We start from the raw sequence: 19,742 nt of genomic DNA, 5'->3' as shown, positions 1-19,742 counted from the left end.
CAAAGGCTGATTCATTCTGCAGGAAAATTAAGAGATAGGTCACCAGAGCACTTGAGGTTGATGGGCCACTGGCCCCTGTAGTAATGATTTTGGGAAAACCGATTCCAAATGTATCATATGCCACGAACAAATGATTTGCGCATCTTCTAACAGCAGCAAGGTGTACACTAGCACTTCAATGGAAACAGATACACGCTCCATCTTACCAGATCTTTAAGAAAAAGTTACACATGTTCTAGAAATGGAAAAACTCCCAGAAGATATTACAGCGTTACAGGATTTACAAATAAAAACAAAATTCAGATAGAAAAATTGTCAAGATTATTGATACTGTTGTCTCTTGCTGTCCCTCCTCCCCCTCCCACATATTTTGTTATTAATATGATTAATTATTATTTTGATTATTAATATTATTTTTGTATTGTATTGTTGTTTTCATTTTGTTGGTTATAGTGTTCCTCTCCCGTCCTTTCCTTTTTTATTTTATTTTTATTTTCTGTACCCTCCCCCCACCCCATCCTTATGATCAAAAACAAATAAAAAAATGTTTGAAACTAACAAAAAAAGTGCTACACGGCAATATACCTAAATTGCAAATATTACCATTCAATTCTATGAAAACTTTGATATGTTGTCATATATTATACGTTGTGAACCGGCAAATCAGCGTTTTTTCCCTTAAAAATTGCTTGTGGGTTACAAACCAAAGTCCAAATTAATTTTTCCGTACTTATTAGGACTATAACCACTAATGCCTCTCGCCTCCCCCCATCCTCCCCCCATCCTCCCCCATACAGTTAGGTCCGGAAATAATTGGACACTCACACAACATTCACACATTTGGCTCTGTACGCCACCACAATGGATTTGAAATGAAACAACCGAGATGCAATAGAAGTGCATACTTTCAGCTTTAATTCAAAGCGTTGAACAAAAATTGTGGGAAGATGGGAATTGTGTGCGTAAAAGAGGTAGGATCCTGCTTCCAGGGATGTCTACTGTAGGTTCAGCAGATTGCTTTGCTTAAGCTTTAAAGCTGCAGACCAAGCAATGTCTGAGTTTTTTTTTAATTATAAATTAGTTCTGTACTGTGAGAAAATACTCGTTGCATTAAAATAATAATAATAATAATAATAATAATAATAATAATTGTATCTTGTGACTGCCTGGTCTCATGATCTTCCCAACAGAACTTTGCATCTTTTGTCCTCTTCTGCTGCACTGACAGCCATTTAGTAAACTCCTGAGCCGAATCTTCGCCGATCAATCAGCAACTTAGCTATTTACTTATCATTGTGTGGATTGTATTGATGCACATATTACAGGGGAAATAAATAAATACAAAAACGGCAGCATGAACTGCTCCTTTAACCGTTTATTTTTTGTTATTATTAGCAGCCATACAGACTGTTTTACCTCAGTCTTGCCACAAGATGGTGCTCACAACATGGCTAATCCTGTCTAAAGCCAGAAGTAAATCTAAGCAGAAGTAATTCTTAACTGTTGTGTAAACGTCCATGGTAATTTCTTTATAGATTCCTCATTACTAAAGTGAAAATAAGAAGCAAAGCAAAACTAAATAAGTCAAAAGTATTTCTGAGGTTTATGTTTATAAATCCAGCCAGCATGTCCTTTCTAGTTCTTAAGTACTTTGTATTTGTTCACAGCCTTTAATTATAAGAGCAGAGAGCTGTATGGGTCATAATGAGCCCCAAATGATGTGGATGATGGAGTCTATTCAGCCTGGAGCTGAACATCTAAACAGAAATATAATTCTGCTAGTGGGTGAGCAAAATAAATACAGTTAAATCTTTAAATGTATAGATCAATGGACATTAAAAAATGTATGTAACACCTCTACCCCTGGCCCACAGAAGCGGGGCCACACCAGTAGGTTCCTATGACTATGTGTTGGTGTATGTGATGCTCAGTGGTTCGGTTACCTTATTCCTCAGGATGCTGGACTTGTGCAGGGATGTTGTGGTGAGTAATAATAGAGAGGGCGCCAGGAACCATTGTTTGATTTCTTTGAACGGGGCAAAGCAATCCTTAGATAACAGGACTGGTTTTCAGGCAGACACAGGGTAGCTTATTGTTACATCATAGACACCATAAGCAATCTGAGCAGGGGCCATCTCTTTTTCAAGCCTTCCACCTTACTACTGGGAACAGAACTAGTGTCTTCCCTAAATAATTCCCCAGCATTACCTCCAGGTTCCCCTTAATGAGAACCTGTAACAAGGACTCCAGACTCTGCTGTGGCAAGGACCGGTTCCAAAGAATATGTCTATAGGCCTCTTACTCTGGGATACTTCCGAAAATAAGAGAGATGGGACGTACCCTGAACTATAACCCCACGAGATCACCCTCACGTGGGTCCACTACGATCTGAGGGTGGAACGTTCCTTCCCTTACTTATATACCCCAAGTAACATCACTATCCTTACCCCTGTAACTGGGCAGAATAAAAAGGCTTAGCCTATGCTGAACCACCTTACATGAAACCTGCAACATTATCAAGGGACCTGTAAAGGGATTTAACCCCTTAACTCCTTGTAGGAATTAAGAACCCACAAAAATAACTTGGCATTCCCCCAAGGGTGCTACAGGTGGAATGCATAATGAATAGATAAACACTGCATGAAGGTCCAGATCTCCTCACCAATACATAAAAAGTCTGGCAACATTTGATCTATATGTGGAATCAACTTGCCCAGTGCAACTAAATGCTACATGATGTGACACAGTGAGCGTTCGTGAGATTAGAGACACAATTTGGTCTTTCTGGTAGGATTACCCACTGATATTCTCTTGTTTTTTTAGTAGGTGAGCCATCAAGATGAATGTACAGTAGTCAAAGTAGCAAGTAAAAGAACTGACAATGAGGGATTTGACTGTGAAGACTTACATACAAGTTACAGCCTAATTATTTGTATAGAGTCGAGTTGTGAGAATGTTTTGCATGCCTGAGCGAACTTTGCAAATGGTACCTGTAGGAGACGTGCAGAGGTACAACCAGGGAGATATATTCGGGGAAAATAAACCATGGCTTTTATTCATCCCGCAGCTTCAAACAATACATCTTTTAAAAAAAAGCAACCAAATAAACAAAACAGCCAATCCCTTTGTAAAGGCTAACTCACTTTCCCTGTCCCTGTCCGCAGGGCTGGGAGGATAGGCCTCTTGCCAACCTATGACCCCAAAGTTCAAAAAGGTACTTGTAAGCAGGGGCTCTTTATGTCAGTCTCCGGGTCTGGGTTGGTGTCTGTTGGGGGGCCACCCTCTAGCGGGTTCCAGGGTCCACTGTGTCCTGGAATAGAGGTCTTATTCCTGGGGATCTTGCTGGCAGCACAGCCCTGTGCTAAAGACCACTTGTTCCTAGGAATCTCGTCTGGCAACATAGTCCTTTTGTGCTCACAAGATCTCTCCTGCAGTTTAAACAGGAGGCTTTCCTACCTTACTGATGAGCCAGGTGGAGACTGGCTAGTTGTCTCTATTTTGATTACTTATGCATTTAACATTTGTTCTATCTTGTAAAATTAAATAAAAATGTAAGTTGTAGACAGCAACGGTATTTTACCATATTTAAAAGGCAAGCTGGCAAATTTTGAACAATTTTGGCTGTTTTGCTAGAACTTTTGGCTCCAAAAGTTCTAGCAAAATATTTGTAGGTTTTGCAAACTTTTGGAAAGTTTGCTCAAATCTGTGGAGAAGCGAATCTCAAAAGATTCGCTCATCTCGTTTTGAGACCGTGTTCCAGATGTGAACTTCAGTGAACTAGTGAAAAAGTTGGTGTTGTTTGGAGGTGATTTTCTACCAAAGAATCTCTGAGACATAACACCTGAATCGATCCAAAGGCATCTCACTGAGAGACTCCCCAATATGCCAGATAGGGTATGGGGATAGGGTAACAGCAAGAGGCACTTCAAAGACCGACCGGAGTTAATCAGTTCCTCCCCCCTACATGCCTGATGTCAGGTCCAGGTCTGTGCTATGCTGCTGTTTCATTCTACCAAAGAATCTTTGGGACATAACACCCGAGTTGCCCTGAAGGTGGCAGCCAAAGTGTGTCACCGTTTGCTGCCGTTCGCTGTTGTTTGGTAATGTTAGAGCTGCTCTATTGCAATCTGAAACTACCCAACCGTCTCATCCTCTGCACCCAATGTTTCAACGTACTGTACCCTGCCTATTGATTGTAAGCTGCTTGAGGCAGGTCCTCTTCTAATAACACATTGCAGGCCTATCCTGCCTCTTCTAAACAAATTTTAACCCTGTCCGTAAATGTTACACATGCCCATATCTCTAACTGCCCATGAAATGTCTATAAATGGAATGTATAACCTCTGTTCATGTAATGCAACTGTGCTGTTATAACTCTGTCTTTCTTGTCTGACTCTTGTGTAACATAATAATTGTATTTAATTCGAGCTGTTCTCAAACTGACTGTAAAGTATTGTGATGCCCCATTAAGTGGAGCATTGTTTTTACTTAAAAAAGAAATGACGATGGTGTCATTATATGAATGACTAATAGTAGTAATGAATAATACTGCATATAAATCTGATTGTTTTCATGAATTTTTTGGAATGGATCAGTAATCCCACTGTTACCTGTGCTTTTATTGAATATATATTTTTTTATTGGGATGATTGTATACATAGACATTTTGTTACAATACATTTTTGACATACTGTATTCACTTAAACATTTCTCAGGTTGGTACATGTTATCCAGATAATATCCATATTGGTTCGACCCCCTCAGGTTATACAGTCTTTGTATTTATCACATTGGACTTCCGTAGTGGGTTTTTCGTCCAGTGAATTCTAACTGTACCTTTAGTATCATACTGTATGTATCTGTCTTTATCCACTTTTTTTCTTTTTAATTCCGAACATAAACTTCTTTAACCAAAACAAGACTCTCTAATACCCCAGTATGGCTAAATAGATTTGTAATTACCTTATTTGGCTGAACTCTTCCTTGGCTGGCTCGGGATTCTGACCTCCTTGCGATCATCTAGGAAAGGTGCATGAAATGTCCTCCTTTCCCTAGCACTCCCTATATACTTTATCTTGAGCTGATTTCTTGTTCTAACCTCTCTACTTGACAGTTGAATGTATCCTGTTCTTGTTGTCGGACGGATGCTACTGTATTACCCTCCACTTGGAATAAAATTTATGTTGGCTATTTTCTTTTTGTTAGTATGTTATTTTATTTATATGATTAGTTTGACGAGCAGGGATTTGATTAGTTCTATGTTTGGTGCATCTGTGTCTCGCCACTTTGTCATGATTGCCTTTCTGGCTGTCAGGAGAATTAACTCAGTAGGAACTATAGCTTCGCTGTTAAGGTTTATTGTTATTCACCCTGGCTCTGTATTTGCGAATATCATAGGGAGTGGGTGTTTCTCCCAGTTGACATTTGTAACCCTTTTTATGAATTGTAATACTTGTACCCAGAATTCTGAGATGGATTCACATGTCCAAAGGCAATGTTTGAGATTTGCCTTCATCAGGCTTCATTTCGGGCTATTTGTTGTGTCTATCAATATTTTTTATTTGCCGGACAAATGGAATATAGGCTCTGTGCATTAGTCTATACTACATTTCCCCCTAGTGACGTAATTATTTTACATATTCTGACATACCCGGATACTACTGTAGTTCTTCCATCGACTGAATCTCCTGGAAGTCTTGCTGCCAGGATCGCAGGTTTTTCCTGTTTGTCTTTTCCACGTCTCGGTCTCCAGGCAATTTATATAGCTCAGCTAGTGTGTACCTTGTTATGTTTTGTTTAAAAAAAAACGTTTCAAATGCATTGTTGCTTAAGACGTGTTTTTTGTAGTCCTGCAGTTTCTTGCTATAGTTTAAGAGTCAGATATACAGAACCGTTTTATTTTCTGGATGGTCATAAATCTGAGCCAGTTCTTGAAACGGGATGAATTCTTGTTTTTCGCTGTCTATGATATGATCTAGATATCTGATCCCCTTTTTACCCTAATTTCTGAATGACTGCTGGTCGTTGCTGGGGGCAACTTGTGGTTACTTTGGATCAGAAGAAATTTGGAGATGGAGTATGACAAGTTAAAAAATGTTCTAGTTGTTCTCCATGTGGCTATAGTATCTCTTGTTAGTATGTTGGATTTGAGCTCCTGGGGAATCCTGCTCCTCTCTAGGTGTAGTAATTCTGCTAAACAGAATTGAACTGATAATTGCTTCTCTATCTCTGGGGTGGAGCAAAAATCCTTTCCCAAAATCCCATCACCGACAGGAGGCACGCGAGGTTACAGTTTGTTATATTGGGGATATTGATTCCTCCCATATCTTTAGTCATTTGTAATTTGGCCAACGATATTCTGTTTTTTCCCCCTTTCCATAGAAACTTATTTATCCCATTGTTTAGCTCCTTTATGTCCTTATGCTTAATCAGTAGGGGTAGTGTTTGAAGTGGGTATAACAACCTGGCAAAGGGTATCATTTTGATGATGCAAGCTTGGCCAAATAGTGACAGAGGGAATGCCATCCAAGCTTTCAATTCTTCCAGAATGTTTTTAATAGTGGGCTTGATATTATTTTCATACACTCTTGCTAAGTCTGCTTCTAAATTGATTCCGAGGTATCTAATTGGGGCTTTGGTGTCTGCACATGCATTGGCTGTGGCTGCTTCTAAGTTTGTAATGTCGGCCGCGATACGCATTCGTGGACACTGACAACTTGTGGCCACTTCTCTGGTACGATTCTGCACATGTCCAGTAGATTACTTCCGTTTCAAGTTTCATCCCCATGAAGGCTTTTTTACCATATGAGATTTTTGTATGTTCCACTGTCAGCTAAGAATGTTCACTTCAAAAAACTGGACAATGTGAGCCTCGAAGAAAGGAAAGGGGGAGGAATAGGAAGGGTTCTGTAATGACAGATAGAGGAGAGGCGAAGCCCCACGACTCCACCCCTGCCATCAGGGCGAGGAGTGTGGGAGACAGAAAGGCCACAATAAGAGAGGGCTTCTAATGCAGGGTCAGACCGAGTGGGGCCAATTCTCAGTTATAATAAAGAGGAGCAGGGAGTGAGAGAAAAAGAAGTCATGTACAGAGGTAAAATTTGTTAGAAAGGGAGCGTGCATTCCAAAGGGCACAAAAAAGAGAGGAGGGAGGTTGATAGGGGATGGGTAAGAGGTTAGAGGGGTTTACTCCACAAGGATGTGATGTTATATGTGAGAGACGAGGACGAGAGCATGTAGAAATAAGTCAGGGACCAGGATTGGGAGAGAGGTCCCCAGAAGGAAGGAGGAGGAGCAAGGTGTCAAGACTTCTGGTGCAGGTAGGACCTCAGTGGCCGGAACAGCAGGGGGCAAGTGAGGAGGCATCAGGTTCATAGGCAAGGGTCCAGGGCAAGCAGCAATAAGCATGGTCGGGGTCACAAGCAGAGGTCTAGGGCAGGCAGCAATAAGCATGGTCGGGGTCACAGGCAGAGATGTTGGCAGCAGGAAATCCACAGGGACAGAGGCCATGGCAGAGACAGGGAACAAGCCTAATTGCAGGCAGGAAACAAGCCTAATTGCAGGCAATGACCTTTATTCACAAGGACAAGTAGTGGAACAGGGAACAGACTGTGGCAGAGAAGTCCAGGGAACACAAAACAAAGCAAAGGCAAGGAAGCACAGGAAACTATAAGGACAGAGGACAGGACCAACAAGAGGAGATCGACAGACAGACGAACCCCAGAGAAGACAGAAACACCAGCACACCCGGTGGACAGACAAGGGAACTGTGGCTGGGAGCAGAATGTCTAGGAAGACTGACACAAGGCAAGAAAGCGGATGTGTGAGCAGGATTTGTAGGAGTGTGTTTTAGAGCATGGGGTGTAGCTGAGTGGGGTCAAAGGTTGCAGATAGGAAAGCAGTTCATATGAACTCAGAAGTGGAGAAGGAAGGAGAGATGGGGAAATATGAATGGAGTTAGCGACATACTGTAAGTTTTGAAGAAAGAAAAGTGCTGTTTGGAAAGAAGTGTGATTAGAGGGAATATAAAAAGCAGAGGCACCATGGTAGTGTTGCAAGTTTAGTGTTTAGTAGCCAGAGTGCTGTGCACTAAAAATAGAGTTAGGATAAAGGACAATGTGCAAAATGTCAGAAATGCAATATATGAATGGCGATGCTGCAGAGTGTGCAGAGCTGTGTCCTGAGTCTGTGATAGAAAACGTCCTCCTTTCCAGCACTGTTCAATTACAGAATCCAGGGCCTGTAGGTGTAAAGATGTCAACTTTTTTTTTCACTTCTGCTGAAGTCTCTGTTAAACTCCACTTTAAAATGGTCCACTTTAAAGATGGGACGCTGCCTGCCCTTGCAGTGCTGCTTGCCACCAGTATGCTGGTCTTCCGTGACGTGGTTGTAGGCTTAAAATATTTTGGCCAAGGTATTGAAACAAATTACCCATATGTTTCAAGAAATAATATAGATAAAATACTTATAAATGTATTAAATGATTTCTCAAGTTGGATGTATCATGGGGGCCTTTCTGTCTCTAGTATCCATAAGGTCACAACCCCAGCAGCACTCTAAATGACTATATATATATATATATATACACACACACACACACACACACACACACACACACACACACACACACACACACACACACACACACACACACACACACACACACACACACACACACACACACTAGTGTGTTTGGGTTTTAAGCTTACTAAGACTGTATGTTGGTATGTTTACTAGTCTACTGTATATAGACTAGTAAACTCATGGCCATAAATATACTACTATATGCCTAAAGGCATCATCCATCTTCAAGTTATTGAACATTCTTCTCAACATGGTGAGAATTGTTGGTGTTCCACACATGCTCTCATTATAATGAGGATTATGTTACCTTTTCTAAAAAAGAGGTCAATGGCTTACTAGGCTATTTAGACTAGTAAACTCATTGACATAAATACAATTTTATATGCCAATAGTCATTTCACGTAATTCGCCAAAGGCTTTTAATATTTTTCTTAACATGGTGAGATGTGTTGGTTATTCCCATCTGAATTCTTTCATCAAAAGAGCCTTAAGATATTGTAACAGGGTAAGAAACATTCCACTTCTGACCAACTCATTTTTTCTTCCAAATACAATATGGCCAGTAGATTCTTGAAACATGTGATTCTCAAATAGTGGTATTTTATAAGAGTACATCATAGGCACACTATGTATCTTTAAGCCCGTGAGGGTGTACCAATGTGGCAGGAGTGTGGTGGACTCCCTGATTTAGACTGATCAATCTGAAAAGTATGAAATAACACATTTTGTGAGCAACAAGAAACTGGGGCTGTTTCAAATGTTCAGGTTTCTCTCTGTAATGCCATTTTTCTTGGTGATATGTTTTAACACCCACTATATGGTTATGAATACAATATTAACCAATGTATCACTCGTGACACATCTAATATCATTTGCATATTAAAGTGTTTCTATGGTTTAACTATGTCGTCAAAACCCCCATTATGTTGAGCATCTCACTGATATTAAAAATGGAGAGCATTCTATTGACATACCATAAATATATTCGAAACACCCATTTCCACCATTCATATTATGAGAACTGAACAGGTTTCCACACCAGGGGATGGGGAGATGTAAATTGATTGCTGCTACAGTGAGTGACATATTGGATTTATGTCTTAAATACACTGCAACCTTGTGGTCTCTGTGATGAGTTTACAGTAGTTTACTATACTTCTTGATTAAATATTACATCGGTATATTTCCCTGGGTACTTTTATTGACTGGTGTCTGTGTACTATTGGAGGATTTACTTGGTGCTATATTTATTTTGGTTTATAGCATTCTCTTTCTGTCCTGCTGGATCCTCCGTATTGTGTTTGCTTATTTTATCATTCTGGTGAGGGGCAGGTTGTGTTGCAGTTAATACTGTACTGTAGCTACAATCCTCTGCATTATGGCGCTTTTTTTTTCAAGTATTCTATTTATTCAATGTGTCTGTTTTGTTTAAAGCCAAATGTAATCCCTCGTGAAGGTGCCATTTGCTACTGAAAAATTGGCAATGTAAAATACTATTAAATTACAATTCGAATTTGATGTGCCATTCTTCATTCTATGCTTATTATGTTTGTGTTGAATTGATGCCAAAGTTTATGTGGCAAATCCTCTCCCAGTGTTTTTGGTAAGTAAAATTATATTTGCAGGACACGAGAACAATTTTTTTAAACAATCGCTAGTCATAATGGCTTGCTTCTAATAATAAACCAAATGTATATTATATAACTCTTAAGCCCAGATCCACAAAAGAATGCTAATCATTAGCATGTGTATGAATGGGAGCTGAGGCGTTATAAGCTTCGCAACCTTTTGTTTATCTGGGCCTTTATAGACTGATTTAATATACATTAGTCCGGAGCGGCCCATTGGGTCATTATTGGCCGAAAACGACACACTGGCATCTGAATGACTGATTAGGACTACTGAATGTCATATACTGTACTTAGGGTAATAGGTAGAAATGTACAAATGTTATGCCGTTTGCTTCGTGTACATTTTTGTGAACATTTTGAATACCTGTACTGTATTTTGTTTGTGAAAATTAGATGCAAGCATGTTCTCCACACCTGCTATGTTTTTCAGAACTTATGTGAATGTGACCACACAGTATAAGTGCAAGAGCCAACTCGGCATCCTTTTCAGTTTGTAATGCTTGGAGGAATCTAATGATTCTCTCCCAGACACTGTAAGAGGTCGTTTTTGGGGAACCCTCGTACACCAAGGTTGAGGCCACTTGCTCAGGATCCTGCCCTTCACTGGGCCCTACTAGTTAAGAGCAGGAAGTATTTATTATCAGCCTCATTTATTGGGTCAGGGGCCCAGTTTGAGGCCTGTTGCTCAACAGGACACTCCTCCGCACTGTCAATGTGTAAAGTAAACCAGTATTCAGTCCCAAGTTGCCAATTGCCGATGCTACATGAGATGGAAAAGGAACTATGCTCCCTTCTTACTTGTGCTCCATACATTGCATTTCCTTGCCCTTTATCTTGATGTTATTATTGATGATTACAGCAAGAAGGACAATGTCACATTGGGGGATAGGGATTGGTCATTGATGCCCAGAAATTACAAAGCTGCCTGCAAACAGCTTTGCGTTGGGTCAGTAGACTTCTCCCAGTTCCCATCCACACCACCCCCAGTATACTCAAACAAAGTTCCAATTCCAGTAGTCAAGCGGTGTGTTTCTGTTTTTCGAAGCTCTATTTCTGTTCTACACAGTAACACAATCTCAAGATAATTTAATGGCATGACTCTCATCAGAATATCCAGTGCATACGCGAATGCTTGGTGAAGTTTGGCAAATGATGGCGGGTTTGCTAGATTTCCATGGGCTGCAAATATTCACCAGTTGTGTACATTCAGATGTAGCTAGACTTAGATATGTTTCTGCCGGGGGTAGCCGTGAGCTCCCAGTCGCGGCTTACCTCACCAGTGAGAATCCTTAATGCGGTTGGTCCCAATTCGGAAGTCATAGACCACCCGCTGCGATGCCGGGGGAATCCACAGCTCTCACTTTCGCTGAAGCAGCAGCTTTTTACTTGTTAAGCCGCGCCTTCAGCAGAGCAGCTTTTAGTGGTTTATGTTAGAAGACCTAAAAAGTTTAAAAGAGTAAGGAGGGGAGGGTAGAAGTAGCGAATGACATGGCAGGGAAGCAGGAGAGCAGAGAAAATGCATAATGTAAGTGAAAACTTCAGTTAAAGCGCAAGAGAGAAAAAAGTGAAGAAAAAGAAAACAAATCTGAGAACGATAGGGATAGACAGTAAATTGCAGAAACAGAGATACAGTATGAAGCTAAATGAAAGAAACGTGAAGGGCAAACCTGTTAAGAACAAATCTAATGTAAGAGGACTATTTATCAAAGCTTTCTGGCTGCCAAACTGGGAAAAAAAATGAATTTCAAAGAAAAAGTTCTTATTGTTGTTACAAATGTAGCAGTGTGTAGAAGATAAACTGTGCCCAGCGCCGCAGACGAACAAGCAAAAGTACGCTGTGCTGGGGACAGTGTCTGCTGCGATCGCACTGCGTGGGATCCATGCTTCCGGATCGGACCCACCGCAGCGCTAATCCGTCTGGATTTGCGACGGCAGCGGCAACGTGCACAGTAAGTCTGGTTACATCCCAATATAGGCTATTTTTGCATCATATATGTTCGTGAAACTGAACAAATAGGATACATTGGCCCAGATCCACAAAGCTCCATAATTGATTTAACGAAGCGTTAACTTAAGTTAACGCATCATAAAGTGTTAACGGTTCTCTTCAAAGCTGACTAACGCTGTGTTAAGTGCTGTTTTCAGCCATAACCCTTGTTTTATTATAACAGACGTTAGTGCTAATGATATGAAAGAGGTGTTCTCTCTAACAGCGCATATCCACAGAGCTCCGTTCTCATTAACACAGATAGTTAACGAGAGAGGGAATGCTATGTTACTAGAATCCCAAGTGCTATATATATCACCACAATCACAACTTCAAGTAACATGTGGAGAGACTCCTGTGCACAAAAAGGAGCATACCTGAGATTCCTGGGATATAGGATTTATTTAAATATACTTTGCATATCGCTACTAGCATATATACAGTATGCAGGTATCTCAGGTGTGCTTCTTTTTGCAGACATGTGTCTCTCCACGTGTAACACAAGTCGTGTTAATGCGAGGCAGTGCTAACTTAACATGCTGTTAAGTCTATGCTAATGAGATCAACAACGGCCATTGTTTTGGGGTATAATTAGCCTTGTAGATTTGCATTAACCTCAGGGAACATAACCTCCGTTACTGATTCTGATAACACGACAGTAAGAGCCCCGAGTTTTTAGAACAAATAGAACTTTGTGAATCTTGGCCATTTTAAGCTATGACTAAGTGATGTAGTATGCACCCTCCAAGCAATGGTTATGCTCTAGGGATAGTACAGAGAGCTTTTACTGAAAAGAAGACGATGGGACCACATCCGCCAATGGATTGGATTACAAAGCAAGAAAACAAGACTGAAGAAAGAAGAGAACCGAAGAAAGAAGAACAGAACTTACCTGAAGTTGAGGATCATTGCGTTGCGGATGGAGAGCTTCCTGATACATTGGGAATCGGAGGGTGAAGACATCTAAAGGTAAGAAAAACATTGAATGTACAGTATGTAATTTTTTATTTTTCATGTATTTTGATTGTATTTTTTTTTTGCTTGCCCATTGACTGCCAATGTCTTTATCTATGCCCCTTAAGGGCTAAAGATAAATACAGTGACAAGCAATGCATTTTTTGGCAAATGGGTGTTTTTATTTAGTTGGTATGTATTTTTGTTGATTGTTTATTTTAATACAGGTTTATTTGTGGTATTTTTTTTAATTCAGGTTTATTTTTGTTGATTGTTTATTTTAATTCTGGCTTTTTTTGGTGTTTGTTTATTTTAATTCTGGTTCTTTTTAGGTGTTTGGTTATTTTAATTCTGGTTGTTTTTTGGTGTTTGGTTATTTTAATTCTGGTTGTTTTGTGTTGTTTGGTTATTTTAATTCTGGTTATTGTTTGGTGTTCGTTTTTTTATTATTGTATATTTTTGGTGATTGGTTTATTTAATTGTTGTGATTGGTTTGATTACATTTTGTATTTTTGGTGGTTCTTTATTTTTTAGGTTGTCCACAGACTGTCATAGTAGCAAATCATGCCCATATTTTATGGGCATGATGTACCACTATGCCAATCAATTGGTTTCTTGGCATTTCTAATGTTTTTGTTTAATGTAATGTGTTTTATTTTGTGCATGTTTTTTTTTAGCTTGCCCATTTATTGCTATAGCTGCAAAGCATGCCCATATTATATGGGCATGCTTTAACACTGTGCCAATCAATGGGTAGCGGGGGAGGGTGGGTGTAGTTGCACCGGGGAGGGTGGTTAGGCCTCCCGGGTGGGTAGCGTGGGAGGGGGGTTTACACCCTAATTAGTATAGCGGCTACTATCCGCTAAGGTAATTATGGGGAAGGTGGCCATTAGTTTGTATTTTTTATTGTGATGTTGCTCCCAACGGAAGACAAGGATGGTTATGAGGACGAGGACAGCCTTCATCCTGGCAGGTGTAAGTGCAAGTTTTATTTACTTTATGCTGGCTGGGTAATGTATATTTTTAATGGGAAAATGCACTATTATCCATATCTGGGTAATACAAATTTTGCCCATTCCTGTACTGTATGTATTAGGGCGGTTGTTGGGGGTACAGGGGGTGGGTTGTGTATTGGTAGGTAGTGATATTTTAATGTTTATTGGGGGTAGAGGGATTGAGTGAAGGGGGTACTTGGCAAAGGGGGGGTGGTTAGGACTACCGGGTGGGTCGCAGGGGGGGTTAACCCCTTAATACCATAGCGGTTACTACCGCTATGATATCGAAGGGGTTAACTCCTCCCACAACCTTCCCGGTAGGCCTAACCACCCACTCTGGGCCAAGTACCCCCTTCACCCAATCCCTCTACCCCCAATAAATGAGCTACTGAGGCTTAACCCCTTCATTGCCTTAGCGGCTAGCCGCTCAGGTAATGAAGCTGTTTTAATCTTTGTTTTACTAATAGTGTACGGGAGCGGGTGGTCTCCTGAGATGAACTGCATTTATTTTAGCATCGGGGACCCCCTGATTCCCGAGATACAGGCCCCAGTATGGGGTGCCAAACCGGGGCCTGTATCTCGAAAAGTAGGGGGTCCACCAAGCCTAAAATCATGCAGTTCAGCTCAGGAGACCCCATGCTCCCGGACACTAGTTTTAAAATTAATATTGAAACTGTACGATCGCCTGTAAGAGCCGTGCATGGAGACTCTGCGTCTCCATGCAGCTCTTCCAGGCTGCAGTTTCAATCAGTTGCCAATCGATAGGATTTATAGCGCGATAACACTTAGAAAAAAAACAAGTCGTTCGATGCTGCATTTTTTTTATCAAACTTATAAAACTTGGATTTTTTCTTAGTGAATACTATTTTTACCAACATGTTTTATAGCGCGATAAAACAATGCAAAGTCGATCAGCAATGCACTGATTTTATCGGAGTTTACTGAAATAGGCCCCAAAGGGTTAATTATTAGGTAATATTATTATGGCGTGACCTGTACTAGTTAAAAAAAAATATAGAAACTCAATATTAAAAGTATAAAACAGCTACTAAAGAAAACTATAATTCAACAGCTTTGATGATTCCCCTTTGGAGAAAGTAGATTTGTATCTATTGTTCTGATACTCTCGTTTCTTTGTGTAGAATATTTAATATCCACATGTATCTTTTGGAAACCTTCCTAGCTTTGGTTTCTAAGTAATACATGAAATTAAATAACTCTTTCATGATAGTCAAGAGATGTGACTCAATCTGCCGGGAATTAATTTAATAACGTAGAAAAAAGAATGTAACAAATACATATGGTAGCCTTCAAGCAAAAGGCTGCGGAGTCTTAGTGAGTCACGCAGAATAACACAACTTAAGACACTGCTCACCGTTTTCACCAAAGGTAACAAAGTACATTATCCTTTCTGCAAAATTACAGTTCACGTGGACAAGATGCAGTCTTTAGTAATTGATCTATTTATGTCTAGATAGGAAAAGCCAGACAACTACTGTATGGTGGTTATTATCTCTTTAATCCCTCACAGACTTCTTACAGACTATAATTTTGTTCATATGTGACTTTAAGGTTCATAGTTGACGTAAATCCTGGCTTATCTAAAAAAAGAAGCATACTGTGACTTTTAAGAATTTGGGAACTTCTACATGAGGCCAACCCATACTTGTCAAGGGAAAATGAGATTGATGAATTTACACAGTACATTGTTTCAAAGTCATGGTTCAATAGGTTAATAGTACTGTTTCGCATACAAAACTTGAATCGTGCTTTAGAGTATAAGGATTCCCTGTTAGATTATATGGCATGAGTATTTTTGATAAGGGAAAAGCTTCTCTCAGTCCAGGACTCAACGGTTCAGATTATAAACAAACGTGCTATCCTCAGGAGGTCCTGTTATATATAGTTACATCGTAGATAAGGTTGAAAAAAAGACATATGTCCTTGAGTTTAAACTATACTAAATTTAGATGACAGATACTTATCCTATATTTGTATTTACAGTGTTTTATCCAGAGCAAGGAAGCTATTGAGTAAGGTAAAGGAAGGCAAGTATATCAGTCCCAGGTTCAACTAGGCTGTGATCCCTTGGCGCAGAATACACATCAGATACATCCAGGCAGAATCTAACAGCTATTAAAAAAAAAGCCAACGAGTGGGGCAGAGGAGAGAAAGAAAGAGCAGGGAGATTAGGAGCAGGTCCTCTGACAAAAGGAAAATATAGGCTTTAGGACCTTTCTTAAAACCCACCTTTTTAATGAAGCTTATGGGTAGCTCCGCTGGCTGATACTATACATCTCATATGCACTGAACTTGACCCTATACAGACACACCTACCAGAACGCCCTCCTACTGTCTCTGTAAGCGCTCCCAAATTACCAATTAGATTGTAAGCTCTGCGGGACAGGGACACCTGTTCCTATTGTTACTTTTATGTCTGAAGCGCTTATTCCCACTATGTAATTTATTATTACAATATGTCACGTGTATTACTGCTGTGACGCGCAATGTACCTGGATGGTACTATATAAATAAAGATATACATACATTCTGTACATACATATAAAAAGTCTTTGTTTTCTCGACTGTTTGTTCAAAGGGGTGGATTCTTTGGTCCTTAGGAGAGAGGATAAGTGGGGAATAAATTGTATCCCTTCTACAAAGTTATTAAACCTCCTGTGGGAAGTATAATTGTGTTGTTGTTTATCAGGACCAAATTGTGTAAAGTCTCTTTAACTACCATGGACTACAATCAGTTTATCTCTGAAGTGTGAATAAACTGCTGGCCACAGTGGTTTACTTATTTGGACTAGTTCTCAATAATCTGCCTGCTACAAAACCCTGTAAAACAATAAATGTTGTGTGTACCGATCACGTGGGGTATTTACTAAAATCTACCAGCTGGAGCTAAGGCTATTCTATAAACTCCGAAGCAGCCAATCAGGAAGAAGATCCAATTCCCATTGTTGTAGTAGATAAAATGGCAAAGTAGAATTTGTTTAAAACTGGCAGCATGATGTCTAGGTATAATTGATACTTTAAGATACGAGCTTGTGAAAGCTATTCTCTGTAAACCGGAAAATCCCCTCCACTGTATTCATCCAGGGGATGGCTGGAAGAGTGCACAGGCCTTGTCAAAATGTGGGCTTGTCATTTGTCTAGTCTTCTAACATCAATTAGGATGCAATATAATTGTTATTTTATTAGACTAATTAACTCAAGATATGTAGCTATGTATGTTGTTACACAGTTATTTGCCTAAATGTAATAGAAACACAACATTTATTTAATCAACAGTTATTGCAATTACCTTTTTAGACAGATGTCGGTGGCACATCAGTCTTAAAGGGTAATTGCAGGAAATGTTGATGAAATAAATGTTGGATTGGTATTAAATTTAGGCAAATATTTGTGTACCACAACATAAATAGCTACATATCTAGAGTTAATTAGTCTAATAAAATAACATTTATATTGCATCCTAATTGATGTTAGAAGACCAGACAAATGACAAGCACACATTTTGACAAGGCCAGGGACTGCGCTGTCTCTTCTTGTCAGGGGCTCTATGTCTCCCCTTAACAAGTTAATAAGGCTTCTGAACTCAAACTGTACCTGCCCTCCACATCCTGCAAAATGGCGTTGCCAGAGGTCCGACAGCACTGGCTCCCACGCTTACAGAGGCCCCGTGCCCTGCCCTCCGCCCCAACGTCCGTGATCACAGTTTAAATGTTGTGGGGGTCAAAGTCATTTTAACCACCACAACATTTAAACAATGTGAGGGGAGTGTGGGGCCTCTGTAAGCGCCGTAATATTCAGGTATGTCACATGATGAAAAGTCACCTTGGTGATGCAACGTCACAGGACGTCATCATGCAGGGGCGGGTGAGGGGCAGGCTCCAGGGGGGGGGGGGGGGGGTGGGAAAGAGGCCCCGCCACACACTGCACTGAGCCCCGCCATGTTCCTAGTCGGACCTGCACTTCTGCAGTTGGTGGCGCTCTACTTGTTTGCCTGCCTCCTCCACGTGTACGTGTCTCCAGAGTGGAAGTTGATGGATGTGTTGGTTCCTGCATAGTGTCATTCAGGGATTCCAAACTCGGGGTGGGATTTTGGCTGTATGGCGGTGCACATCTCAAGCCAAGTCGCAGCATTTGTCACTGTTGCGGCAGTGTATCTCTCCTGTGCTAAGAGACTGTCTCCATAATGACATTTAGGGCAGCATTAGTGACTTCATCTGATTTTTAATCACTTTCAAATCCTGTGCCACACCTCTTCTAAGTTCCATCTGCTCCTTGTGGTATTCAGTATGTTGGTGGATAAAGATGTCCACGTGTTCACTCCTAGGCTGCTGCTGCACCACTTTGACAAGTGAAGCTTCGGAAGGTTGCTGGGGGACAGGTGATGCGTCTGTGCTTTGCCACGTGCATTCCTGTCCCATGTCAGGAGGACTCTCCCTCTGCTCCTCCAGCTCTGAACTTGCTAACCCACTGAAGAGATCGGGGACATGTGTGGTGAGGCTGACAATGGGGAGCCATGGTCAGAATAATCAGGCCATCTAGCTGCTAAATGTAGTACAAGGTAAGGGATGGCCTGTAGAGAATTTGCTATAAATTATGTTACTGTACATTTTGTGATAACAGTTAAATAATCACATTTCAAGTATTGCAGCATCATGACACTTTATGTGTAAATTTGACTTTTTAAAATAAACGTATGCTTTTTAGAGAGGGTAGTAGTCACTTATAATGTGCGATCAGCTCATTGGAATACCAATTAATGCAGTCATAGAGCTGACATTTAGGTATAGATCCTTCTACATAATGGCACGATTAAGCACTCCTTTACTACCATTCATATGAATGGGAATAAAGAGCTACAGTTCTAGACTTTTACAACCTTTTTGTTGAACGGGATATACATGTTGTCATTAAATTATATCCTGTAGGCTACATAGTTTGAAGCAAAATAACAAATACATTTAATGTCAATCTTTCAAGACTGAGGTTGTGGGGGGAATGGAGGGATAGAAAGGGAAAGGATAGACAGGGGGAAGAGAGAGAGATGTACAGTAGGGGAAAGCGAGGGAGAGGAATCAGATGTGTGTGTGTGAAAATGAATACAATTTAGATTTACTTTGAGGCAGGATTGGGTCTGCTGACTTGTCTTCTTGACCTCCTTCAGACCCCTGATTTAGTCTTCGCAAAGGTCACCTGTACATGTATGAAAAAGTATAGGATATATCTAAAGTGTTTATTCTATTTTGTAATTCATGTCATGCAAAGTTAGGAATCTGTGTGCCTGTACTTGGCAATGCGTTCCTGCCAGCTTGAGTATAACACTTAATTCATTAAGAACCTTCATTATATTAGAATGTCATTGGTGTTGTCTGAAGTATGTTTGTGTTGTCATTTTTCCTATCCACATGTCTTAATTGGTACAGTACTTATGTTAAGATGATTAACACATTTACATATGTCTTAAGAGCTAATGCTTGAAGAGATTGTAGAATAAAATAGGTCTTAATTAACACTATGAGGTTTAGTGGACAGAATAGAAACCAAGCGACCTTCCTATAATTTGATGTTATACTG

At 40.3% G+C, this 19,742-nt stretch overlaps 1 long non-coding RNA gene across 1 annotated transcript; it reads right to left on the bottom strand.

The window, feature by feature from the left end:
* Positions 1-8,774: 8,774 nt before the first annotated feature.
* LOC142491908 (uncharacterized) lies at positions 8,775-17,995 on the bottom strand. The gene is made up of 3 exons (XR_012800582.1): positions 17,766-17,995; positions 13,094-13,164; positions 8,775-11,653 (listed from the first exon to the last, which is right to left on the bottom strand). It is a non-coding gene; the product is annotated as an uncharacterized LOC142491908 (long non-coding RNA).
* Between the last annotated feature and the right edge of the window lie 1,747 nt (positions 17,996-19,742).

The sequence above is a fragment of the Ascaphus truei genome, chromosome 4, assembly GCF_040206685.1.
Source record: "Ascaphus truei isolate aAscTru1 chromosome 4, aAscTru1.hap1, whole genome shotgun sequence".
NCBI lineage: Eukaryota > Metazoa > Chordata > Amphibia > Anura > Ascaphidae > Ascaphus > Ascaphus truei.
This window is presented reverse-complemented; position numbering and strand designations above follow the sequence as displayed.